This window comes from Cervus elaphus, chromosome 30, assembly GCF_910594005.1.
Source record: "Cervus elaphus chromosome 30, mCerEla1.1, whole genome shotgun sequence".
Taxonomy (NCBI): domain Eukaryota; kingdom Metazoa; phylum Chordata; class Mammalia; order Artiodactyla; family Cervidae; genus Cervus; species Cervus elaphus.
Window position 1 is genome coordinate 13,929,959 of NC_057844.1, and position 19,295 is coordinate 13,949,253.

The window sequence follows — 19,295 nt, forward strand, 5'->3', positions numbered from 1 at the left end:
GATCCCCATAATTTATTAGCGTCTCTAAAACTGGAACTACAACTGCTAGCTCTCATATAATAATTACTTAGAGGGCTGCAAGAACACATTTGGAAGAGAAAACACCATTTATTCCCAGTAGATGCGAATGACACATTTCTGTGTCTACCGCAATTGCAGACTGAACAAGGGATCTGACAGGAAATCACGAGGCAGCAGTCCGCGTGAGCATGATAATGAACTGGGAACGTACTGATCAACATCTTCTTTCCCATCAACATGACAGAATTACAAATCTATTTCCAGGGACAGCTCCATCAAATCCACCAGCTGTCGCTGGACATTTCATCATTTATTTGGTTTGATTATTAAAGATTCAGCCGTGTTTAAATTGGGAAGTAGGAGAAAAGGAAAAAGAGCCCTCCTGGGCTCTGTGCTAAATTGAAAAGCATCTCCCAGATACAACTCTCTGTGACCTTCAAGCTTTGGAAAAGAATCAAGCAGAAAAATCCACATTTGTATCTCATTCCAAAACATCGTCATCTATTCCACTCCAAAACTCAGGAGCCACTGGGCATAGAAATGGCCTATTTAATGCGTAACTACCAAGCAACTGAGAGGGGTCGGACCCACAGGCAAGTTGAGTTTTCCCAACGCCTCCACCCATGCAGACGCGAAGCCCTCCCTGGCCAACTCCATGTCCAATCTGCACCACAGCACTCTGGGCTCCTCGTAGCAGGACACCTAACAGAATGGGCTCATACTGTATACACCTGTGCACCCCAATGGAACAGCTCAGGCGTGGAATTCCTCAAGATCCGGGCTTTAGCTTTGTAATCTCAGTCTTCAAAAGAGTGTCCAGCACAGAGCAGGCTTGTAATGTCTGATCTGAACAAAAACTAGTGGCTTCTTATGATTTTCCACTTCCAACTGTCCTAACTCCATCTCAGAAAACACAGGCTGCTAGCTACATCTTCCCACAGGACAGCAGGACGCATGCTGCAGCTGTACTAGTCTAAACAGAATTCTGAAGATCTCTCTTGTCAATTATCATATAACACACTGAGTTAATCCTCACTGTAACCTGCGAGTTAGGTACCATTATTTCCATTTTACAAGTGAAATGACTGGGACTAATATTCATTGGAAGGACTGAAGCTGAAGCTGAAGCTCCAATATTCTGGCCACCTGAAGCAAAGAGCCAACTCACTGGAAAAGACCCTGATGCTGGGAAAGATTGAGGGCACGGGGAGAAGGGGGCGACAGAGGATGAGATGGTTGGATGGCGTCACTGACTCGGTGGACGTGAGTCTGAACAGACTGTGGGAAATAGTGAAGGACAGGGAAGCCTGGTGTGCTGTAGTTCACGGGGTCGCAAAGAGTCAGACACAACCTAGCAACTGAACAACAAGAGAAGTCTGGTAGGCAGAATAATAACCTTCCAAATATATCAATTCCTCATCCCTGGAACCCATAAATGTTACCTTATAAGGACAAAGGATCTTTGCAGATACCATTAAATTAAGGATTGTGAGATGGAGAGATTATCCTGGGTTTTCCAGTAGCCCCTAAATATAATCAGAAGGGTCCTCATGAGACAGAAGCAGAGGGTGATTACACATACACACACACACACATACATACACATACATATATATATACACACACACACACGCACACACACACAACGTTCAATCTCCCCACATCAACTCCCCCCCTCCCCAGAATTTCTTCGAAGGTTCCACCAGGTGTCTCTTCTGACTCAAGCAAGGTGCTATGAATCACCTTAGGAGTATTAAGGGGCTTCCCAGGTACTAAGAGGGAAAGAATCTGCCTGCAGTGCTGGAGAGGCAGGAGGCATGGGTTTGATCCCTGGGTCAGGAAGATGCCCTGGAGGCGGGCATGGCAACCCACTCCAGTGTTCTTCCCTGGAAAATCCCATGGCTAGAGGAGCCTGGCGGGCTACGGTCCATAGATTTGCAGTCAGACACGGCTGAGTGAGTGGGCACAGCACACACAGGAGTATTAAAGCCGAGGGGAGAGGGTGGAGTCAGGCGTTCCTCTCCTGTTTGACAAGCTAAGGTACAGGTCGCAGGGGATACAAACTAGGAAGAATAGAGGATCTTTGGTCCTTAAGTCATCAGTGCAGTAAACGATTTCCTGGCTGGAGAGGAGAAAGGCAAGATCTCATGGACGGGAACCGAGGGCCACTGAGAGGCTGCCCAGCTCTGACCCCCAGGAGCGTTGGCCGAGCCAACGCTCAGGCCGCGGCGGTCTGGGTGCTCCCCCTCCACTGGCAAGCTGCAGTTAAACTCGCGTGGCCCCTTCTCCATCCCCTCAGAGCCATCTCATGTGCAGTCACCTCCCCTCCCCTCCCCTTCCACGGCGTGGGCCACTCACACGAGTAACCGTGACCCCTGGAGAGGAGGACGGGGTGCTGACATCCGGAGGGAGAGGGCAATGAGGCCGGGAGAGCCCCGGGGCCTGAACCCAGGTGCCTGGTGGTCTCCCCTAGAGTCCCTGACTCCTCTCACCCCCAGCCCCTCCCCTGTGGCAATCAGCAACCAACCCACTGCACAAAGAGGGCGTCCAGTGGGCTCATCGCTTGCCATGAGCTGCGGAGGAACCCGACCCAATGGGAGTCCTCTGTGGGGAATCTGTCACAGGAGAGGATGCTGGTTTGTGGTCAGTGTCTTCTCCTTCTCTAGGGTGCCCGGAGATTCTGACATTCGGTCTGCTACACACAGCACTCTGGGGCTCCCTGGGTCATGCTGCAGCTGTCTCTCCACCCTTTCATTCCTCTCTGACAAATGATTCATCAGCAAACCAATCACAGCATGGACTAACACACGCTTTCAGCTGCCCTTCCATTTACTCCACCAATGACACAGGTCCCTTCCACTTAGCCCAGTGCCAGGCCTTGCAACAATCTCAGAACTGGAAAGGGCAAAGTACCAATTACAGTACCTACAGCTTGGGCTGCTGGGTGAGGAGGAAATAGCAAGTTTGACCTTTTAGACTTATGCTAACATGTAGGTCACCAGGGTCCACTTAGTCAAAGACCTTTTCTGAACCATCTCAAATTAATATTGCCTACCATAAGCAAACACCAATCTTTTTTTCAATCTACGAAACCAGACTCAAAGAATTTATATATTTATTTCTAAAATGCTAAAAAAATTGTATTTAATGGAGAAATTTGAGAGCCTCCAAAAAAAGGTAAATAGCATAATATTCTACAAGAGGAAAACATGGAGCAACTAAGATACCTATTGATCAGTTGGCTGATCAATCAGTTGACTGACTGATAGACATTTACATTTATATATATGTGTGTGTGTGTGTATACAGCTTCGCAGGTGGCTCTAACGGTAAAGAACCCAGCTGCCAAAGCAGGAGACATAAGAGACATGGGTTCATCCCTGGATCAGGAAGATCCCCTAGAGAAGGGCACGGCAACCCACTCCAGTATTCTTGCCTGGAAAATCCCATGGATTGAGGAGTCTGGCAGCGGACTATGGTCCATGGGATCGAAAAGAGTCAGACACGCCTGAAGCGACTTAGCATACAAAGCATATATATATACTGTATATGTATAGTGTATATATATATAACCAAACCCCCAGGTTGGTTAGTGTGGCATGGTGTTCACAACACATTCTTTTATTTACCACCACCTCACAAATATCTTGATCAATTTTCTGTTGTATATGTTCAGCCCCAGACCAAGTACCAAGGAGAATATAATTTGTGTCACTGACTTTCTAGTAGCAACTGGCTCTCATTCTAATGCCCACCCAAGGGGCATTTGCTCTGCCAGAGTCACTCACATCTTCTTTTTAGATATTCCTGGAGCATTGCATTATTCCAGCTCTCAGACAAAACTCCTAAAGTGCTTCATTTCTGCCCTTTGGGATGGCACAGCTTAAAGCACATGGGAATCACTGAAGTTTCTCAAGGAATATTGAGAAGAAACCATGAGCAACAAACAGCAGAGTCAGCCTTCACATTACTCCTCTCCTGCTCCCACCATGGGAATGCTCTCGCTCCTCTTTAAAACCCTCCCAGCTGGCTTTCAAAAAGCCCCTTCTACAGTCCTTTGGGTGAATCGCTCTTGTAGTTCTTATCATTGTTTAATATTTACTAAGCGTCCATACTGTATGAGGTCATGACGTTGCTTGACATGTATTAATATATATTTGGCAGAGATATGCCAAGTGTATTTAGTCATTGCCAGTGTTCTTTCTGAGTTGGAAATACCGCTGAGGAAATATGTACTTGACCTGAACTCTCTAGTGTCGATTCTTTTAAGTAAGTGTAAACGGAACAGAAATCTTCCATCAGAGAAGCATTTGCAAAAGGGGACTAAGAAAGAACGCAAGCAGCAGATGGGGCTTGAGAGCCATGAATGAGAAGCCCAGGATGCGTCCAAAGTCTGTAAATCATTATTGACTGAGCTCCGTGCCGTCTTAATGACTTTTACTACCTCTTGGTTCCAATTCGAAGTGCATATTAAAGCAAGCAACACTGCAAGGACCAGAGGGGCTAGAACAGTAAACTACTCGTAGCTTAGTAATTGTTATGCATTAATTATTCAGGAGCTGGAGCCACTCTTTGCAAACATTAAAACCAGTGACAGCAAAGAAATATGCCTTCCGTTGGGAGGACAGAAAAGAGTAGTGCTATTTGGGGTTGATGCTGGCACGATATTTAGCAGAGCATGACAGGTTTAGTAGATAAATAACGTGATGTAGCATCATGCAAACTGTTAGCAATGGATTGGAAGGCCCAAGTATTCCCTGTAGAGCATTTACATCGGATCTGCTATGATTGCAATATCTGCACAGTGATGCATTACGTGTTTTATTCTCTTTATTATATGTTTTCATTACTTTGTGTGTTAGAATGCAATAAAGAAAGCTGAAGCAATAAAGGCTGATTGATAATAATAATTCTGCAAAGATGCAACTTCCTTTCTAAAGCAGTTCCAGAGTCAGAAGAACCAATCGCACCCAGTCATCTGTTCCTTTGTGAAGATTTTATCCTCCTTGCTGATGAAAGAACGGTAATTGCTTTGGAAGCAGCTTTTGGTGACAGCTGGCCCTGTGTGGTAAAGGGGGAGGAAGGTAGGGAAGACTGTGTTCCATTTAGATGCTGAATCTCGCATGCGCCTCAGTTCTCTGCTTCTCTCTTTTTCTTTCATATGCTTCAACTTAAATATTAGATGTCCTCTTTGAAAGAAAAAAAACTGTAATTTTTCAGTAATCTATGCTGTTGCATTCTTTCACTCTGACAGCTTATCCTACCTTCTAAAGTTTGTTTCAACCTCTTCTCAAGGATCTCTCTGTAGCAGCTCTAAAACTGGGATCACTGCAGTCAGGAACTTAACAGATGTGTGTGTTGGGTAGGGGAGGAGTCTCCACCTAAGTGTATAACTTCTTTTTTACATATTTTTATTTATTCTTGGCTGTGCTGGGTCTTCGCTGCCTCGCAGGCTTCTCCCCAGTTGCAGCGAGTGGGGACTACTCTCCAGGTGCGGTGCACAGGGTTTTCACTGTGGCGGCTTCTCCCGTTGCAGAGCACGGGCTCTAGGGCACGCAGGCTTCAGCAACTGTGGCACATGGGCTCAGCAGTTACAGGTCCCAGGCTTAGTTGCTCTGTGGCATGTGGGATCTTCCCAGATCAGGGATCAAACCCATGTCTCCTGCATCAGCAGGTGGACTCCTCACCACTGAGCCCCCAGGGAAGCTCCCCACCTAAGTGTAAAACGAGCTTCAGAGATTCAGATATAGCTGAGCATGTGTGATGACCTGGTGAACGGGTCTATAAGGAGTAGACTTTCACAGTGGTTTTGTTTGGGGAATGCAGTTTATTTGTGGGCATCCAATGAAGTGATCGAGGAGGGCATGGTCCCCCACTCCAGTATTCTTGCCTGAAGAATCCAATGGACAGAGGAGACTGGTGGGCTACAGTCCATGGGGTCGCAAAGAGTCAGACATGACTGAAGAGACTTAGCACGCACGCAAAAGGAAGTGATCAGATTGGGAAAAAAAAAAATACAGTGTTTGGGTTGCTGGAGAAAGGAGCTGCTCACAGAAACTGAATGAAAAGGACTTTGGAGACTCTGGAGAATAACAGTGTTGCTTGGATGGAAAAATTATAACAGAGTCAGAGCAAATGGCATCCTCGTACCTCTATACCGAGCACAGAATGGCTCTGACCTGGTCAGGATGTCTGAGAACACAGCTCTGCCCCTGGCTCCTCAAGTGTCTGTGGCTCCGTGCAGACGCAGAGCCTAAATGACTCCGAAAGCAACACACCTCAGCCAGCAGCATGGCGCAGAGAGGCAGGGCTGACGGCACCTGGGAGGCTCCTCCCCACACCTCCCAGAAACACTCGAGGAAAATTCTGCAGAAAATTACGGTCTTGCATTATGTTGGTACGGGCATGAGTCAGTGAAATTTGGGTTATAAACATTAAGTGATTTTATTTGTACCCACAAACAGATGAGGCTTTGGGGAAACCTAGGTTATATACGAAGTAAAGGGAAAATTACATTTGTGATTGCAAAGGGCAGGCAGGCACTCTCAGGATTTTCTAAAAGGCCCGAGCAATACAAACAACCTGGGCTTCCCTGGTGGCTCAGCGGTAAAGAATCCGCCTGCCAGTGCAGGAGACACGGGTTCAGTGCCTGGGTCAGGAAAATCGTCTGGAGAAGGAAATGGCAATCTACTCCAGTAGTCTTGCCTGGAAAATCCCATGGATAGAGGAGCCTGGAGGGCTGCAGTTCATGGGGTTGCAAAGAGTTGGACATTAGTGACTAAACAACAACAATATAAACAGTCCACAGTTAACCACACTCATGGAACAGAGTAGGAAGCCCTCACAGGTAGAGGAGTCATTGCAGAGGACGTCAGAGAGGATGGGCATGCCTGGGATCACATCCAACCTAGAACAGTACCTACAAAACATTGGTCACAAAAATATTAAAGAGAAAGTCTGTTAAAACACAGACTGAGGGCCCCACTCCCCAGAGGTCCTGGCTCAGTCAACTCAGATATTTCACAAACTCCCCTCCCAAGGTCATCCTGACAGAAGTGGCCTTCAAACAACTCTCGGATAAACAGCATGGCAGAAGTGTCTGTCAAAGCCATGCGGTCTGCATTGCAAACTTAAGAGGTACCACTGTCAACACAATCACCAAGACTGTACCCAGAAGGGATAGAACTCTGTGTAAGGAAGAGAGTCAAGTGAAGCAGAGAGTAAGGAATGCTGTGGCCAGGCACAGAGTCAGAAAACAGGAAGCCAGGAGAAGCAGAGAGAAGACGGGAGTATGGGACAAGGCCACGGACGGAGCGTTGGAGGTTACAGCTTTTACATGGTGCCCCTGGCCCAATGTCAGACGGCCTCATGTTGGGTTGGACAGTGGCGGATAACTATATACTCCAGTGGCAATATGTGTGTAAAACTGTACAGAACAAGAATAGAAGTGAGGAGACAGTCAAAAGCCTACTGCCATATCCTTTAACCATTGATAAAGCTCACGGACTCTTTCCCTGCTAACACAAGGCAGAGGTGATCTTACAAGAGAAGAAAAGGAACATCAAAAATCAGCATCCTGCTGTAGTAACGCAGATGGTCAGCAAATCAAAGTGAAACTCAGCCTTTGTTTATGCCTAGCCTGCATTTAAGATCCAGAACTGTACTATACATACTACTGTATAGAAAATGGATAACCGATAAGGACCTTCTGTATAGCACAAGGAACTATACTATGTATTTTATAATAACCTATAAGGGAAAAGAATTTGAAAAAATAGATACATACGTATGTAACTGAAATGCTTTGCTATACACCTGAAACTAACACAACACTGTAAATCAACTAGACTTCAATTAAATCAGCAAATCTTTTTTGAAAAGATCTAGAACAGCAGAATCAGATCACTTAGGAGGTATTTTACTTTTAAAACATGTATATTTCATTTGAAACAGATTTTTAAGCTTATTTTATCAAAGATGTTAGTCACCTAGAACTATAAAACCAGGATCCTGAAGCTAGCTTCAAAGTGATTCTTACCATATGTTCAAGCTCTTATCAAAAGCTTTCCATCACAATAAAGGGGTTACAATTTAGACAAAGGGACATAGCGCTGGATCTACAAAGCTGCTGCTGTAACCTAAGAAATGATTACCCTGAAATTTCATAGAATCCATTAACAAAATCAGATTGTTTACATTTATAGATTCTTCAATCCCCCAACCCCCCACCAGGGCTTCCCTGGTGGCTCAGATGGTAAAGAATCTGCCTGCAGTGCAGGAGACCCAGGTTTGATCCCTGAGTCAGGAAGATCCCCTGGAGAAGGAAATGGCAACCCATTCCAGTATGCTTGCCTGGAGAATTCCATGGACAGAGGAGCCTGGTGGGCTACAGTCCACGGGGTCATAAAGAGTTGGACACAACTGAGTGACTAACACACTTTCAATCCCCCAAAATAGTTGCAATTGTCTCCCAAGCCCTTAATCACACAGTCTCTGTATTTTTAGATAATTAAAGGACAAATTTTCATTCAAGCAAATCATTGCTTGCCTTTAAATCCTAAACTTATTACCAAAATTAGCTTCAGTGACCTTGAGAAAAATTCTCAAGAAATTCTTTCCAACTGAATATTTAACAATAAAACAAACAAACAAAAAAAACAATAAAACAGAATACTTTAGACAGAGAGAAATTTTACTTTGATCTCTTTTGTGGATCATTGAAATGGACCTGGGCTCAGGTCTTCTCATTGTCAGGCTCTACTTATCAAGAAAACTGACCAAACCACCATCCATTTCTATTCCAAATTATAGTTTTATGAAACTTTCATTTCATCATGATGGAAATACCATGACTAATCAAAAAATGACTCTGTGATTAAACGGTGCTTATACTGTAGCTAACTTCATCACTTTCTGATGAGTAAATTTCATCAAAGACACAAGAACAAAGTAAAAAGTTGTTTACTTTCAAAACTCTAATCAATTCTTTTTTAAAGACAATAAAAGCTCTGACCTCAGCATTCTTTACTGGTTTTTCCTGAAGTCGTTTTCTTCCTTTGATCTTCTTTGTTACCTTCAGCTCCACCACAGATGCCAAAAATCTCCTGAAAACAATATCTGTCTGTTAGTTGCTCAGTCGTGTCTGACTCTTTGTGACCCCATGAACTGTAGCCTACCAGGCTTCTCTGTCCATGGAACTCTCCAGGCAAGAACACTGGAGTGTATTGCCATTCCCTTCTCCAGAGGATCTTCCCGACCCAGGGAGCGAACCCTGGTCTCCTGCATTGCAGGCAGATTCTTTACCGTTTGAGCTACAGGGAAGCAGGGAAACCAGGATGGAACCATGAAAAGATAACGGACTTGGACCCCAATTCCAAAAGATCTTGGTTCAAATCTAATCTTTGCCACACATAGCAAAATTTGAGGGAATGCAGTTAGGTTTCTATAGCAGCTTGATTCAGAGCTGCCAAAACTGGAAAGTAACCAGGATATTCTTCAGTAGGTAAATTGGTAAATAAACTATGGTATATACAGACAGTAGAACATTCTTCAACACTAAAGAAAAATGAGCTATCAAGTCATTAATAGACAATGAGGAGTCTTACATCAGGATCTTATAGTTTTCTGAGTACAGGTCTTTTGTCTCCTTAAATAGGTTTATTCCTAGGTTTTTTGGTTTTTTTTCTTTTTTGATGGGATGGTAAATGGAATAGCTTCTTGAATTTCTCTTTCTGATCTTTCATTGTTAGTGTATAGAAATGCATCTGATTTCTGTGTATTAATTTTGTAACCTGCAACTTTACCAAATTCATTGATGAATTATGATAATTTCATAGATGCAAAAGTGTTCAACAAAATATTAGCAATACATACCCAACAATTCAGCAAAAAGATCATACACCATGATCAAGTGCAATTCACCCCAGGGATGCAAGGGTTTTTCATCATCCACAAATCAATGTGATACACCACATCAACAAATTGAAGAATAAAAACCATATGATCATCTCAATAGACGCAGAAAAAGCTTCTGACAAAATTCAGCACTCATTTATGATAAAAACGCTCTAGAAAGTGGGCATAAAGGGTAGATATCTCAACATAATGAAGGGTATATATGACAAACTTACACCTAGCATCATACTCAGTTGTGAAAAGCTGAAAGCATTCTAAGTTCAGGAACAGGACAAGGGTGTCCACTCTTGCCACTTTTATTCAACATAGTTTTGGAAGTCCTAGCTACATAAGTAAAGGGAATCCAAATTGGAAAAGAAGCTAAACTGTCACAGCCTGCAGATGACACAATGCTCTACATAGAAGATCCTTGACATGGATCTCTAAATGCATATTACTAAGTCCCCTAGAGGAAAAAACTGCAACCGACTCCAGTATTCTTGCCGGAGAATCCCATGGACAGAGGAACCTGGTGGGTTATAGTCTACAGGGTCACAAAGAGTCGGACATGACTGAGCACGCAGGCACACAAAACTAGATGTAGCCAATCTGAAAGGCTCTATAACACGTGATTCCAGTCATATGACAACTCTGACAAAGGCAAAACTAGGGAGACAGTAAAAAGATCAGTCATTGCCAGGAGCTGCAGGGAGGGCAATGTGAAGAGATGAATAGGAGATTACAGAGGATTTTTAGGGCAGTGAAAATGCTATATATGATACCATAGTAATGGACACATATTATTAGACATTTGTCCAAACCCACAGAATGCACAAAACCAAGAGTGAACCCTACTGTAAACTATGGACTGTGAGGGATAACGATGTGTCCATGTAGGTTTATCAATTGTAACAAATCTATCAGCCTGGAGGGGGATGTTGACAATGTACATGGGTTGGGGATGTTGAAAATGTGTGAGGGTTGGGAGGCAGGTTTTCATAACACATGGGAAATCTGTGCATCTTTTTCTCAATTTTTCTGTACACTTAAAAGCAATCTAGAAAAATTAAGTGATTTTTTTTTTAAGTCATAGACACTAATCAGACCATGAGACCGAATTTTTCTCACAGAAGGGAAAGCTGTCTCTCTTATCAAAATGAAGATATGTGCCAAGAAGAGTCAGTTGTATGCACTTGGATAAGCCACTTATTCTCTCTCTAATCCTGTTTCCTACGATTTAAAATGAGGGTAATAAGTCACAAGAATTAATTATGTTCAAAATCTCTTGTATTTTCTTCTTAGTAGGAACCTAATAGTCAGCTGAATCCAATTAAACAAAGGTGAGGCTGTCTCCAGCATACAGAATACCAGAGTCATTCTAGCTGTCATGTTGCTGTTTAAGTCACTCAGTCGTATCCAACTCTTTGCAATCCCATGGACTGCAGCCTGCCAGGTTCCTCTGTCCATGTGGATTCTCCAGGCAAGAATACTGGAGTGGGTTGTCACGCCCTCCTTCAGCGGATCTTCCCAACCCAGGAGTCAAACCCAGGTCTACCACTCTGCAGGCGGATTCTGTACACCATCTGTGCCACCAGGGAAGACCAAGAATCCTGGAATGGCTAGCTTATCCCTTCTCCAGGGGATTGTCCAGACCCAGGAATCGAACCAGGGTCTCCTGCATTGCAGGCAGATTCTTTACCAGCTGAGCTACCAGGAAAACCCAGCTTCATGTTAGGTTAGTCCTACAGGTACAGGGTCATAAGGAAAGTCTCCTGTACTTTGGGACATGCTGTACACACAGACGCTACTGGCTAGATTTCCTCTATGTCAAGATCAACCACTGTCAAATGCCTCCGAATGTTCAGAAAAGCTAGAATTTTTCAGAGCCTTGTAGCCTAGTCAGTGAAATCTGCTCACCCCCAGTGCAGAGTGCAAATGCGTCCTCTATACCACCACCTCTTTGGGGCCAGCTCACATCTGGAGCACCCAGACCACAGAAGGATCTAGCTTATTGCTGAACATTTCCAAGACAGAGAGTCTTAGTGACCGTATATAAACAAAGGACAACAACAACAAAAGGGGAAAACAGAATCAAAAAGAAAATACGCGAGAAACTGATTTGTACACACACAGAGAAATTTTTCAAGCCTTTGGGGTTTGATCACCATCTCGGCTACAAAAGCTATTTCTGAATTGAGCACTTCCTCCAATGTTGATTAGAGGCAGATAGCATGTCTCCTCTTCTGCATATGCCAAGGGCAATGTCAGTACTCAAAACCAAGAACGAAAAATGATGATGAAAACATGAGGTTAAAATCCCATGCAACCCTTGGCCAGCTCCTGCTTCTGAAATTCTAAATTACAGGCTGAACCATATGGTTCCACATACCTGGCTGACTAGTGGCTTCTCTCTTGGGAAATGACTCAATCATGCATTTGTCTTTCTGGGGATGGTTGAGTTTTCTAAACGCCCTCTGTCCTCATAAGCCTACACACTTTTTGTTGATGGGAAATCTTGTGAAAAGCAGAACATTCAAGAGTCATTAATAGTCATACTCAGAAGCTTTCATACTTATCCCACAAAACCCTCCGAGCAGGCCTCCCTGTGGTTACTAAATTTTTCCTCTTGCTGAGATTTCCCAGCATGCTCTGGGATTATCAAGTAAAGCCAAATATTAAGAGGGAAATCTTGAAAGTCCTTCAGTGCCTGGGGTAGAATCAAATGAGACATGCCCTCCACTCTGGCACCAGCCAGCTGAGCTACAAACACTGACCCAGCCCATGCTGAGGAGACGCATCGTGAGTGGAAGCCCATAATGTTGCTAGGATACGTTGTCCTTTCTCAAAAGTGGGGGAAATGAAGTATATAAACAGAAAGTTTGCAGAAATAACAGTTAATATTTACTTCAGGCATTCATCCGGACATGGCAACGCTGAAATGCTTTTCCTTCAGCATTTCTTTCTGCCCTCAAGGCCTTATATTGGATAAGATTCTGAATTCCTTAATCATAGCAGCTATGCACCATGTCTCAATTTGCAACTAAATATAGTTTTTGCCAAAATGAGTACTGGAGTCAGAGAACAGTTAACATTAAAAATGAAGGGGAAAAAAAAGCTGATCTGGAGACAAAAACATGGAAGCTCATATTCCTGGTCAAATGAATTTTATTATGCTGCATTTTAGTGTCGTCTTTATGTATTCTACTTGGTTGCTCAGATTGAGAAAATTACAAAATAAAAATTAAGTGGCTGTGTAATACCTGGCTTGTCAGTTTTTCCACCTGGCATTTCTTTCTCTTGCAGCATTAACTCTGTCTCAAGGAGAGGACGCATGAAATATGAAAAGCCACCTGTCTCATTTAGTGAAATGGGAAGGGAAGTGGGCTGGAAGCAAGAGGGCCTGATTCCTAATCCACGTCTGCTGCTTTATGCTATGTGTCCTTCAGCAAACCCTGGGACTCCCTGGGCTCTACCTGTGTTCAGGCTTTTACAGGGAATATCATTCTCAGTCAAGGAAAAAGAACCTCTTAAGATTGTTGTCTTTAAACGAAAATCTTTGTGCATGAAGGGGCATGTCTGCTAAATACCCCAGTCTGAATAATCTGAATAACCAGAGTCTGTCTGTCGAATTTTCAAAAATGGTGTTCATGAAAAAAAAGCTGCTAGTTCAGCTCAAAAGTCAACCACAAAATGCCTTTTTTTGTTCTTTTCTATGTAATAGTAAGACTTTATTTGTACTCCTCATATCATCCCATAGGCTGTAAAGACATGTGCATCCAAGGATCGTGATTTAATAAAATTAATAATCCTGCCGTTTCATCAACGTCATTCCTAAGTGAAACTCCTTGTTTTGCTTTCTGGCAGTGCATGCAGATGAAGAATAAAATGTCTACTAGTCAGCTGGTGGTGCTGTCTTGATTGGTGCTAAGATGTCAGCAGTTTTATCTACCTTTGCTTCTGTACTATCACTGCAAATGTCAACAGAATGAAAAAATCAAAACTGAGAATAGTTTTGACCTCACAGACTCCTTGGAAGTGTCTCGGGATCACCAAGCAGTAAAAGACAAGCTTAGATAATCAGTGTGTTCACAGTGATATAAAGACGTGATGGTAACACGTGTGGCTACTGGAGAGAGGAGAGAAACAAGGCGAGAACAAAGGAGGATTCATTTCATAAAATAATTCATCAGACATGAAATAATCAGACACCTGGTTCTATAGTATGGATATCATGTGTTTTTCCTTTGGTATTATCAACTCTGTTTAAAATTAGAATATGTGCAAGTTGACCAGTCATGTCCAACTCTCTGTGACCCCATGGACTGTAGCCCACCAGGCTCCTCTGTCCATGGAATTCTCCAGGCAAGAATACTGGAGTGGTAGCCATTCGCTTCTCCAGGGGATCTTCCCAACCCAGGGATTGAACCTGGGCCTCCTGCTTTGTAGGCAGATTCTTTACTATCTGAGCAACCAGGGAAGCTCCAAATAGAGTATACTGGCTAATAAAGGGCTTCCCAGGTGACTCAGTGAGTAAAGAATCCGTGTGCAATGCAGGAGACAAAGGACATGCGGGTTCTATTTCTGGGTGGGGAATATCCCCTGGAGGAGGGCTTGGCAACCACTCCAGTATTCTTGTCTGGAGAATCCCATGAACAGAGGAGAATCCCATGAACAGAGGAGTCTGGCAGCTTACAGTCCATGGGGTCGACTCAGCAACTAAAAACAAGAGCACTTATAATACCTAATACAATGTAAATGCTATGTAAATAGTTGTAAATACAATGTAAATGCCATGTAAATAGTTGCCGAAGCATCACAAATTCAAGTTTTGGTGTTTGGTACTTTCTGGAATTTCTTCTTTTTCCCAACATTTTTTACCCACTGTTGGTTCAATCTGCTGACATGGAACTTGCAGACGATATGGAGGACTGACTGTACGCCCGAGAAACTGTCGTCACAACCAAGTAAATATACCCATCACCCCCACATTTTCCATGTGCTCCTTTCTAATAAGGCAGAGCATACTGCTATGACCATAAATCCCCCTTCCATGTGTAGAACCAACAGAAATTAACACGTATGTTCAGTGAAGGCATGTACTAGAAGGCTGATAGCAACATTATTTTAATAGCCCCACATTGGAAATTATCCAAACACTCATAAACAGAAGATGGATACATGAATTGTAGTAGAGGCACACAGTAGAACCTCATATGACAGTTAGAAAGAATGATCTCCAATTACACATATTCATATGGTTGAATCTCATAAATAATGAGAGAAACAAGCCAGATGCAAAAGGGTATATACTATACTATGTCATTCATGTAAGTCCAAAGCCAGCCAAAAGTAATCTGTGCTTTTAAAAGGATCAGGATAATAGTTGTCCTCGGTGGTAGAAGGAGAGCTACTGAAAGGAACATAACAAGGCTTTAGGGGTGCTTATAATGAACTATTTATTGATCCAAATGGTGACTATATGAATGTGTTCAACTTGTAGAAATTTATCAAGCTCTTCCTTATGTGTAATTTTCTGCAATGTACTACCATAATTTTTTTCTGTAAAGTTGATAAGCTTTATCAAAAGTTTTAAGAGTGTTACCAAGATCTTTCTCTTTTATGTAGATACTGAGAAGACGGCTAGTTGGCAGAGTTAGTACAGTGCGGTGAATTCACAATAAACTAGAAAGCCAGGGTTATATAGCATGGTGCATCTGGGGACCGTTGTAACCAGCCAGGAATGGTTATTGCTAGTCACAGAGCCGAAAGCTCTCAATAAATTTTGTTTCCTCCATTGCACACTGTCTGATGATTGGCAAAGAAATAAAATATAGAATCAAGAAAGCCAGAATGCCCTCTGCAAGAATAAAATGTACCGCCAGTATGGCACACAGCTCTACCTCCAGCCAGAGTTGCATGGAGCTGACGAGAGGCCCAAGCTGCTTCACGACTTGGAGAGCTTGTGTGCATCCCTTTGCCAGAAGCACAGTTAGAAAAAGCAAACAGAAAATATACTTCTGCTGAGACCCTGAGGGAAGGAAGGAAAATTCCTCTCCAACCAAGAGAGGAAAGCAGAAGAGAGCAGCAACTTCTTGTCTTTTTAATGATGAGCTCTAGGAAGCAGAGGAGAAATTCTTTATCTACCTGAACGAGTGTTATTTTCCTTTAGTCCTCACATAATGCCCAAGAACTACTTGGCTACCAGAGTTTATATTAAAAATTTCAACTCTTCTTATATTGGTTTTCAATTTTACAATTTCTGTTAATGACACAAGGACCATAGCAAGCTTCTTATACAGTTTTCTTGTATCTTCTATATGGCTTTAAATTCAAAGAATAAACATGACAAAACTGGGGGAAAAGTGAATGCCAGCAATGGACAATGGTTAAACACATCATGGCATGCCATGGAGTATCACAGAGTCATTAAAAAATTCAATCAATTTACTTCTAGAACCAAGATGGTGGTCTCTAAATAGCATTTTCCAATAAAACAGAACATTCTTCCTTGGAGAAATGACTCAACCCAGATTTGGTATAGAAAATATACCAAGTCTAGTATACCTTATTGTGCCAGAAAGCATGGAAAACATCATGAATTACTCGGGTTTTATTAAAAGAAAACAAAAGGAGAAAATCTGAGGTGTTTCCACTGGCCAAGGATCAACCAATTTGGACATCCAACAAAGTAATAGCTGCAAATAAAATATATAGATATGAAAATCTATGAGTCCAGAGATGTAACTGACCATCACTAGGGGTTGTTAAAACACCAACTCATTTTTTAAAAAATTGACAAATAAACAGAATAAAACCTTTCCTAATACCGTGGGGGATTACCAATGATTGACAAAGGAGAGGTCCTCATAGAAGAATCCCAGAAAATAAAAGCTGAAACATACCAATAGATTTAGAAAATCATTCTTCAACTCTGAGTGAAATAATGGATATAACTAATGCTCACTTCTGAATGCTAAAACCATTCAGTTCAGTCACTTCGTCGTGTCCAACTCTTGCGACCCCATGGATTGCACGCCAGGCTTCCATGTCCATCACCAAAACCCGTAAATTGCTCAAACTCATGTCCATCAAGTTGGTGATCCCATCTAACCATCTCATCCTTTGTTGTCCCCTTTCCTCCTGCCTCCAATCATTCCCAGCATCAGGCTCTTTTCCAATGAGTCAGTTCTTTGCATCACGTGGCCAAAGTTTGGAGTTTCAGCTTCAGCTTCAGTATCAGTCCTTCCAAAGAATATTCAGGACTGATTTCTTTGAGGATGGACTAGTTAGATCTCCTTGCAGTCCACAGGACTGTCAAGAGTCTTCTCCAACACCACAGTTCAAAAGCATCAATCCTTTGGTGCTCAGCTATCTTTACAGTCCAACTCTCACACCCATACATGACCACTAGAAAAACCATAGCTTTGACTAGATGGACCATTTTGGCAAAATAATGTCTCTGTTTTTTAATATGCTGTCTAGGTTGGTCATAGCTGCTCTTCCAAGAAGCAAGGGTCTTTTAATTTCATGGCTGCAGCCACCATCTGTTGTGATTTCAGAGCCCAAGAAAATAAAGTCTGTCACTGTTTCCACTGTTTCCCATCTATTTGCCATGAAGTGATGGGACTGGATGCCAGGATCTTAGTTTTCTGAATGTAGAGCTTTAAGCCAACTTTTTCACTCTCCTCTTTCACTTTCATCAAGAGGCTCTTTAGTTCCTCTTCACTTTCTGCCATAAGGGTGGTGTCATCTGTATATCTGAGGTTATTGATATTTCTCCCGGCAATCTTGATTCCAGCTTGTGCTTCATCCAGCCCAGCGTTTCTCATGATGTACACTGCATAGAAGTTAAATAAGCAGGGTGACAACATAAAGCCTTGACGTACTCCTTTCCCAATTTGGAACCAGTCTATTGTTCCACATCCAGTGCTAACTGCTGCTTCCTGACCTGCAAACAGATTTCTCGGGAGGCAGGTCAGGTGGTCTGGTATTCCCATCTCTTTCAGAATTTTCCAGTTTGTGGTGATTCACACAGTCAAAGGCTTTGGCATAGTTAATAAAGCAGAAATACATGTTTTTCTGGAACTCTCTTGCTTTTTTTGATGACCCAGTAGATGTTGCCAATTTGATCGCTGATTCCTCTGCCTTTTCTAAAAGCAGTTTGAACATCTGGAAGTTCACGGTTCACGTACTGTTGAAGCCTGGCTTGGAGAATTTTGAGCATTACTTTACTAGCGTGTGAGATTAGTGCAATTGTGTGGTAGTTTGATCATTCTTTAGCACTGCCTTTCTTTGGGACTGGAATGAAACTGACCTTTCCCAGTCCTGTAGCCACTGCTGAATTTTCCAAATTTGCTGGCATATTGAGTGCAGCACTTTCACAGCATCATCTTTTAGGATTGTAAATAGCTCAACTGGAATTCCATCACCTCCACTAGCTTTGTTCATAGTGATGCTTCCTAAGGCCCACTTGACTTCACATTCCAGGATGTCTGGCTCTAGGTGAGTGATCACACCATTGTGATTATCTGGGTCATGAAGATCTTTTTTGTATAGTTCTTCTGTGTATTCTTGCCACCTCTTCTTAATATCTTCTGCTTCTGTTAGGTCCATACCATTTCTGTCTTTTATTGAGCCCATCTTTGCATGAAATGTTCCCTTGGTATCTCTAATTTTCTTGAAGAGATCTCCAGTCTTTCCCATTCTATTGTTTTCCTCTATTTCTTTGCACTGTTCACTGCAGAAGGCTTTCTTATCTCTCCTTGCTATTCTTTGGAACTCTGCATTCAGATGGGTACAGCTTTCCTTTTCTCCTTTGCCTTTAGCTTCTCTTCTTTTATCAGCTATTTGTAAGACCTCCTTAGACAACCATTTGCCTTTTTGTATTTCTTCTGCTTGGGGATGGTCTTGATCACTTCCTCCTGTGCAATATCATGAACCTCCATCCACGGTTCTTCAGGAACTCTGTCTATCAGATCTAATCCCTTGAATCTATTTGTCACTTCTACTGTATAATCGTAAGGGATTTGATTTAGGTCATACCTGAATGATCTAGTGGTTTTCCCTACTTTCTTCAATTTCAGTCTGAATTTGGCAATAAGGAGTTCATGATCTGAACCACAATCAGCTCCCAGTCTTATTTTTGATGACTGTATAGAGCTTCTCCATCTTTGGCTGCAAAGAATATAATCAGTCTAATTTTGGTGTTGATCATCTGCTGATGTCCATGTGTAGTCTTCTCTTATGTTGTTGGAAGAGGGTGTTTGCTATGACCAGTATGTTCTCTTGGCAAAATACTTAGCCTTTGCCCTGCTTCATTCTGTTCTCCAAGGCCAAATTTGCCTGTTACTCCAGGTATTTCTTGACATTCTACTTTCACA

At 42.7% G+C, this 19,295-nt stretch overlaps 1 long non-coding RNA gene across 1 annotated transcript in view; it reads right to left on the bottom strand.

Moving 5' to 3' along the window:
- Positions 1-6,729: 6,729 nt before the first annotated feature.
- LOC122686805 overlaps positions 6,730-19,295 on the bottom strand; it is a 30,092-nt gene continuing 17,526 nt past the window's right edge. Inside the window, exons 2-3 of the long non-coding RNA XR_006338902.1 lie at positions 9,035-9,125; positions 6,730-6,940 (exon numbers count right to left, since the gene is read on the bottom strand). This is a non-coding gene — a long non-coding RNA (uncharacterized LOC122686805). The remainder of the gene's footprint in view (positions 6,941-9,034; positions 9,126-19,295) is intronic.